Below are 7901 nucleotides of genomic sequence, written 5' to 3'. Positions count from 1 at the left end.
CAGAGACCTGCCCTTGACTGGTCCCAGCTGACCTCTCCAGTGGGGGGTCCTGGCCCAGGGCTGGTCCCAGATTCTCCACCAGCGCCTGATCATCCTTGGGGGTCTGGGCGGGTCCTGAGCGCTCTTGTGCCGCCAGATCTGCCGTGGCACCGGGGCAGGGCTCCGGGAAGGAGCAGACGGTGTCCGCAGAACTGGAGCTGCTCATCGGGAGGGAGCTCAGCGATGGTGACCACAGTAGCGGGCAGAGGCGCTCTGTGCTCGGCAACGTCGCGCTGGCACTGCAGGGGAGGAGAGAGGGAGGTAAACCTGCTGCACCGCGGCCCCTCCGGCGGGACGGGCAGGGCTGCCCAGCGCGGGCAGGGCACGGGCTGAGGGTCTGGGGCAGGATCTGGGGCCTCCCCCAGCACTCACCATTTCTGCAGGGTCGGTTGTTTGCTCTTCTCCATCTTGGCGTCAGCTGTCCCATGCTTTGCCTTCTGCCTTGAACTCTGCAGGACACCAAGAGCTGGGTGAGACGGGAGCAGCTCCCAGGCCACATCACCCCCACAGCCCCTCACCCCACCCACCCCATCCCACTCCCCACCACAGCGCGGTGCAGCCGTCACATACCCAGAGCCACTGGGCAAACATGGCGCCGAGCACGAAGTACACCTCAGTGAACATCACTACGCACAGCATCTCGGCCAGGGTGCTCGACCGTTCCCAACTCCCCCAGATCCCTCAGCGCTGGCTCAGCCCGACTCTTCAACCCCTCCAGGGATCCCGGGGACTCCCCCCTGCCCTGGGCAGCCCATTCCAACGCCCAACAGCCCCTTCTGCACAGAAATCCTTCCTCAGAGCCAGCCTGACCCTGCCCTGGGCAGCTTGAGGCCATTCCCTCGGGGCCTGGCGCTGGGGCCTTGGCTCCAGAGACTCATCCCCCCTCTCTGCCCCCTCCTGGCAGGGAGTTGCAGAGGGCCAGGAGGTCTCCCCTCAGCCTCCTCTGCTCCAGACTGAACCCCCCCAGTTCCCCCAGCCGCTCCCCAGCAGACCTGTGCTCCAGACCCTGCCCCAGCTCCGTTGCCCTTCTCTGGCCACGCTCGAGTCATTCAATGGCCTTTTTGGGGTGAGGGGCCCAAAACTGAACCCAGGAATCGAGGGGCGGCCTCCCCAGTGCCGAGCCCAGGGCTCAGATCCCTTCCCTGGCCCTGCTGGCCACGCCAGTGCTGACACAAGCCAGGATGCCGTTGCCCTCCTTGGCCCCCTGTCACTGATTTGACACCAATCAGAATTATTACAATTAATAATGTTTGATTCCAGTATGAATACAGAAATATTTTAGTAGGGTTACATGTTTACATCTTGCATTTTGCACATCTAACCAGAAACCAATGCTACTGTGAATTCCTCTGTATAGCCCTGTACCAAGGCCGAAGAATTGGTCAGTAATCATTTACTAGGTACACCTAGATACTGCTTAGGGAATTAGATTTAGAATTGAAAATAATTCTGTTTGAAGTTGTTGGAGATGTCTAGACACAGAAGTAATTTATTACCTAGAATACATTGGATAATGCCTCAGAAGTACCACAACCTGAGAGTAATGAGAACTGGGGAGAATGAACTGTCACAGTTTACAGATCTCTGCCAAGGAACAGTGAAACTGGGTAATGGGTAATTCCGGCAGGGGGAGATCGCGACCACCGACTCATGGGCCACCGACCCAAATCACACCCCAGACTCATTTCTAGACATTTCTAAGCTTCAATGCGCAGAATCGGAAGTAGGAGGGAAGTATGATAATGATTTCCAGGAATTCTTGTGTTTAGGTATGAATACTTAATGAATATGTATGAATGAATAATATAGAAACTGTATAATTCTTGTGACTGGTGTGCGTTGTTGGTGAGAGCACGCACCTGCGCACCCGGCCGTCAATAAACAAGTGTCTGCTTATCTGCATCACATTGGAGTCGGTAAGTTATCTTCATCCCGGATTTCGGGGACAGTTTCTGGCACCCCAGATGGGACCTCGCTGAGAGACCGGAGGAGTCGGGGACCTGATCGGTTCCAGCCGGCACCGAGGATTTCTCGGGGACACCCATCGATCCCCGATCCATGCGGCTCTTCGCGACGTCCCCTGGATTTTGGTAAGACACTTCTCTTTTGTACTGGGATAAGTGGGTTAGAGTCCCACCAGTAGGAGCGGGTTAGAGTCCCACTGTACAAGCCTGCCTGTCAGACGCGGCGAAAGCTGCGCAGGGTTGGGCTAGAGGATCCTCGTGTATTGGAAGCCGAGGCCTCTGCCCGTAAGACACAAGCGAAAGCTATTGCAGGGTTGGACAGCTGGATTTGGAAACAAGAGACCCTATACGCTGTAGAGTTCTCAGAAGGAGTGCATTTAATTGGAAGTTAAAAGTTTTTATGCACTCAGTTGTGGTACTGGTTGTTTCGTCAATTGAATATTGTACGGTAATTAAGAATTGTGTTGTATTGTGTTATATACCTTTGTTTGTCGTAGTAACTGTAGAAAGGTGTGAGCGTGTTTGTGAGCGTGTTTGTGAGCGTGAGACGTGCAACTGAGCACGAAGCGGGTGTGGGGTTCGGATCCGCGGTTCTGTTATCCCGCGCGGGGTGCAGCCGGAGAAGGACGAAGCGATAGGCTTGAGCGAGTGATCGATTGTATATTGTGTTAACAAAGTAACTGAACCATGGCATCTACGCTGACTCGTTTGTTTAAAAGCAAAAGGATGTGTAATCTGGCTGCAAATGACAAAGTTCTGAAAACTTCTCCGTTAGGATGTTTGTTAGCACACTGGGGAGAGGTACATGATGATTTGAGGAAAAGTCAGATGATTGAATATTGTAATCGCTGGTGGCCTCTGTATACTCTGGGTGATCAGGGAAAATGGCTCGTGAATGGGACACTGCATTATAATACCATTCTGCAGTTAATGCTGTTTTGTAGAAGAGAAGGGAAATGAAGTGCCGTATGTTGATTTTTTTTTTTTCCTATTTAAGACAAAGGAAGGATTGGCAGAAAGAATGTAAGCTGATTAGTAGGGATAATTTAGTAATGGCTATAACTTTTGACGATAAAAAGGTGAAAAAGTGTTGTTCAACATGTGAACTTGAAAAGATTGTTTGAAGGAAAGAATTGCTTCTACTGAAAAGGATGGAGGGCCAGAATTAGATATATCCCCTCCACAGGGAGAACGGCATCGGGGGGCGAGAATATAGAGAACAGGTAGAGGAACCTGAGAGTAGCGGACTAGAGGATGTGGATGAAGGGCCGTCTGAGGTTGTAATTCATACCCCTGCATCTCGAAAGAACTCGGCAGCAGGTACAAACAATAGCTCCCCTGCGGCAGGGAGCTGGCAACGATGGGCCGGTGTATGTGAAAGTGCCTTTTCAGTGACGGATTCGATGGCTTGGAAGCAGGCAGCAGGAGTGTACAGAGAGGATCCGGAGAGAACAGGCAGAGTGGCAGATACTATCATCAGAACACAGAACCCGGACTGGAGTGATTTACAGGTGATTTTAGCTAATGTGTTAGATGATACAGAAAAAAACAGATGGTATTGGAGGCTGGCAAAGCACAGGCAGAAGTGACTGTATTGAGTGGGACAGCAGGTGGAATATTAGAGCAGAACTTTCTGTCTGGGGATCCGCAGTGGGGATCCAAATAATGTGGAGCACAGAGAAAGACTGAGTCGGTATCAGAAATGGGTTTTACATGGAGTTAAACACGCCATGCCTAGGTTTCTGAACTGGTCTAAATTGTATGAGGTGAGACAAGATAAGAATGAATCTCCCTCAGCGTTTCTGGGAAGACTAAAAGAAGCTGCCAGAAAGAATAAATACTGATTTGAAAGTAGAAACTGAGGCAGCTCAGATATAATTGGCTTGGATTTTTATAGAACAATCGGTACCAGATATAAGAAAGAAACTGATTGATAATTTTTGAAATATAAACTCTTGGAGGAGTGTGAATCTGAGGATAAAACTCTCATTCTACCAGTCAGAAAACCGTCGGGTGAATATAGGTTAGTGCAAGACTTCAGAGCAGTGAATCACATAGTTAAGGGTATATATCCTGTAGCAGCAAATCCTTGCACGCTGTTAACAGCTTTAAAGGAGACTTATCAGTGGTTTACAGTGCTGGATTTAAAAGATGCTTTCTTTTGTATGCCTTGGAGAAGGAAAACAGAAAATTGTTTGCTTTCGAGTGGGAAAATCCACAAACAGGACAAAGATGCAGCTGACATGGACAAGACTACCCCAAGGATTTAGAAATAGCCCGATAATTTTTGGAAATCAGCTGGCAAAAGAGCTTGAAACACGGAAACAGGACAAACCAACACCTGGACATTTGCTTTTACAATATGTGGATGACACACTGATTGCTACAGAAAAAAAAAAGATTTACCTACATACAGGTAACAATAGATCTTTTTAATTTTCTGGCACCGAATGGGTACAAGGTAGCCAAGGGGAAAAAAAAAAAAAAAAGCGCCCAAATAGCTTGTCAGACTGTGATATATTTGGACTTTGAGATTTCAGAAGGGCAGCGGCAATTAGGAACAGAACACTGAGAAGCCATGTGAGCCGGAAAATATTCATGAACTCAGAGCATTCTTAGGAATGACAGGGTGGTGCCGCCTCTGGATCATGAGTTATGGTCTGACAGCTAAACTGCTACATGAGGCCCGAAGAACTCTCCTTCGACATGGGGCCCACAGCAACAACGGGCTGTCACAGAACTGAACCGCTTTAATGCCTGCGCCTGCCTTAGGACTTCTGGACATCACCAAAGGCTGTGAGCTGTTGGCTCACGAAAGACAACGCCTGGCACTGGGTGTGCTGACTCAGAAGACGGGAAGCTGGAAACGACCTGTCGGATACTTCTCTAAACAACTGGACACGGGGAGCAAAGGGTGCCCAAACTGCCTTCGAGCTGTGGCTGCAACAGTGATGCTCACACAGGCAGCTCAGAAATTAACTTTGGGAAGCACAATAACAGTCTGTGTCCCACAGACGGTGATAACTGGTTTAGAACAGAAGGGGGGACATTGGCTGTCTCTGAGCTGAATGATGAAGTACCAGGTAGTACTGGCTGAACAAGATGGTGTGAGTCTAAAAACAACTAACCTGGTAAATCCTGCAGTGTTTTTAAGTTCCACACAGGAAGAAGAGCCACTGGAGCAGGACTGCTTGGCTGCTATCGAGTATGTTTATTCCAGTCGAGAAGATCTGAAGGATGTACCCTTGGAGCAACCAGACTGGGAATTGTACACAGATGGCAGCAGCTTTATGGAGCAAGGAGTTCGATACGCTGGGCATGCGGTAACAACAGACACCACAGTTAGAGAGGCAAAGGCACTGACGAGTGCCACATCAGCTTAGAGATCAGAACTCATTGCTTTGATTCGAACCTTAGAACTAAGGGAAACGAAGAAAGTAAATACCTGGACAGACTCAAAGTATGCTCTTGGGGTGGTACATGTCCATGGAGCTTTGTGGAAAAAAAAAAAAAAATTACTGTCCTCTCAGGGATCAAATATTATGCATCAAAATTACATTTGACAATTATTACAAGCAGTTCAAAAACCAAATCAGGTAGCAATCATGCACTGTAAAGCACACCTAATTAGGAACACAAAAGAAATTGCTAGAAGTAATTTGGCCGACCGGACAGCAAGAGAACGAATATTTCAAATGGCATTAATTCCCTCCAAAACAGTAACCCCTCACAGACGAGCAGTAGTTCCACCTTTGTTAATAAAAGAAAGAATGCAAACCAAACCTCAAGAATGTCATTAGGGAGCAGAAGCTTTAGTAACTTCTTTACAAAAACAAGTTTTATCTGTCAAGATGATAGACATGGCTAAATTAATAACTGCAAAATGTGACGTATGTTTGAAAAACAATCCAGTAACCAGGAAAAGAGTTCAAACGGGTAGATTAAAATTAAAAACTTGGGACAGTACCTGGATTAAAGGCGTGTTTGCAATCCTTCCCCCGACAGTAGACAAAGGCACTACCCGACAAGGAAAGGGACATGTAGTACCATGGTAGAAATGTGAAAGGGTGTATGATTGCAGCAATGCAGACTTAATAATTCAAAGAATTCCTCATTTGGCAGCTGCTTTAAAGTTTGGCTGTTATTGTCGAGGTGTTCATAATAACCTCACCATGACTAGTCTCTTTACACCCAGAAGAGGATACTCCTCTAGTTGTAAGAAATCTGCCATTCAGAGCCCAGGGCATTTAGTTTGGGCATTAAGTGATGGCACCCGGACAACCCACTTACCGGTAGATGGTAAGGTGAAACAAATTACTTTAGGCCTGCCAACATTGTGTCCGATTGGGAAGAAATCACCACTCAAGGGATCCCTGGAAAATTTAAAATTACAACGAATCAAAAGGTCTGAAACGGATGATGACGCTTGGAATGAACCAACAACAGGAGTAAAAAATTGGCTGGGCTTTAGAGTCTGTTTGAACCCAATAGCGTCCTACAGGAATAGAGAATGGCTTTATCACTTAACAGGACAAGGAGAAAAATTGGCCGATGTTACAAGAAAAGGATTTCAAGAATTAAACATCCAATTACAGGTAACTTCTAGAATGACACTTCAGAACAGGATGGCACTAGACATGCTTCTGTTGAAAGAGCATGGAGTGTGTGGATATCGCAAAGACAGATTGGATCATTGCTGCATTCATACCCCGAATGTTACACAGGATGTAGAACAGGATTTAGATCTGTGAGGCAAAATCGGAAAAGAAACAGAAACCATTCGAGAAGATATGTCAGAAGATCGGCTAGGAAACATTTTTAGTGGATTAGAATTTGAGCTCTTGGCTGAAATCCTTAATCAAAATTCTGTTTTTGCTATGAACTGTCCTGTTGATGATTATGTTGGTAACATACAGTTTACTAATAGGCTGCAATATATCGTAGAATGATGAGAGAAGTACCCACTATGCCACCAGGCTACAGCGCGCCACCACCATCATCTGGCAACTTTGGCCTCAAAGATGAAAATGAATAAAAAGTGTGAAAGTATTGAAATGATTTTCAACACCTTCAAAGGGGGGAAATGTTACTGATTTTATTATCAACTGAAATTAAATTGTGTTTGATTTTAATATAAGTATAGAATTAAGGGATATTTTAGTAAAAATCATTTTACATTTATTGTAGTTTGAATCTAGCAACTGACTGCTCCTCTAAAATCCCCTGTACAGCCCCGTACCAAGGCTGAAGGGACTGGTCACAACTGTTTAGTAGGAACGGTTAGAACCCAGGTAACGAAACACGAGGTGATTTGTAACCTGATTTATAATACATGTACAGGACTAGAAGAATGCAAGTAGCTGTCAAGGTCCAGGATGAACGGGAACTGAGGGCAGTGACCGTAACAGCTGGCAGGTACCTGCCAAGAAAACCGTGTCCTTAAGCAAAAGGTAATTCCGGCAGGGGGAGATGGCGACCCCCGGCTCACGGACCACCTGCTCCCATTACACCCAGAGCCATTTCTAGACATTTCTAACCTCTACTGCGCAGAATCGGAAATAGGAGGAGAATATGTGAATGATTTCCTGGAAGTTGTATGCTTATGTATGAAGACTTAATGAATATGGATGAGTAAGTTCTAGATAAGGTGTGTGATTCTGGTGCCTGGCACGTGTTGTTGGTGAGAGCGCTCCCCTACACGTCCGGCCGTCAGTAAAGAAGTGTCTGCTTATCTGCATCACATTGGAGTCGAGAAGTTATTTTTATCCCGGATTTCGGTGACAGTTTCAAGGGGCATCTGTCCCGTGAGCGATCTTTGCTTCATTATCCACAAAACGTGTATTAAAGTTGACATCCCTGAATATGCTAATAAAGACTAACGAGATCATGCTAATTACA

This window comes from Athene noctua, chromosome 1 (assembly GCF_965140245.1).
Source record: "Athene noctua chromosome 1, bAthNoc1.hap1.1, whole genome shotgun sequence".
Classification (NCBI taxonomy): Eukaryota; Metazoa; Chordata; class Aves; order Strigiformes; family Strigidae; genus Athene; species Athene noctua.
The sequence above is the reverse complement of the archived record's forward strand: the minus strand, read 5'-3'. Positions refer to the sequence as shown.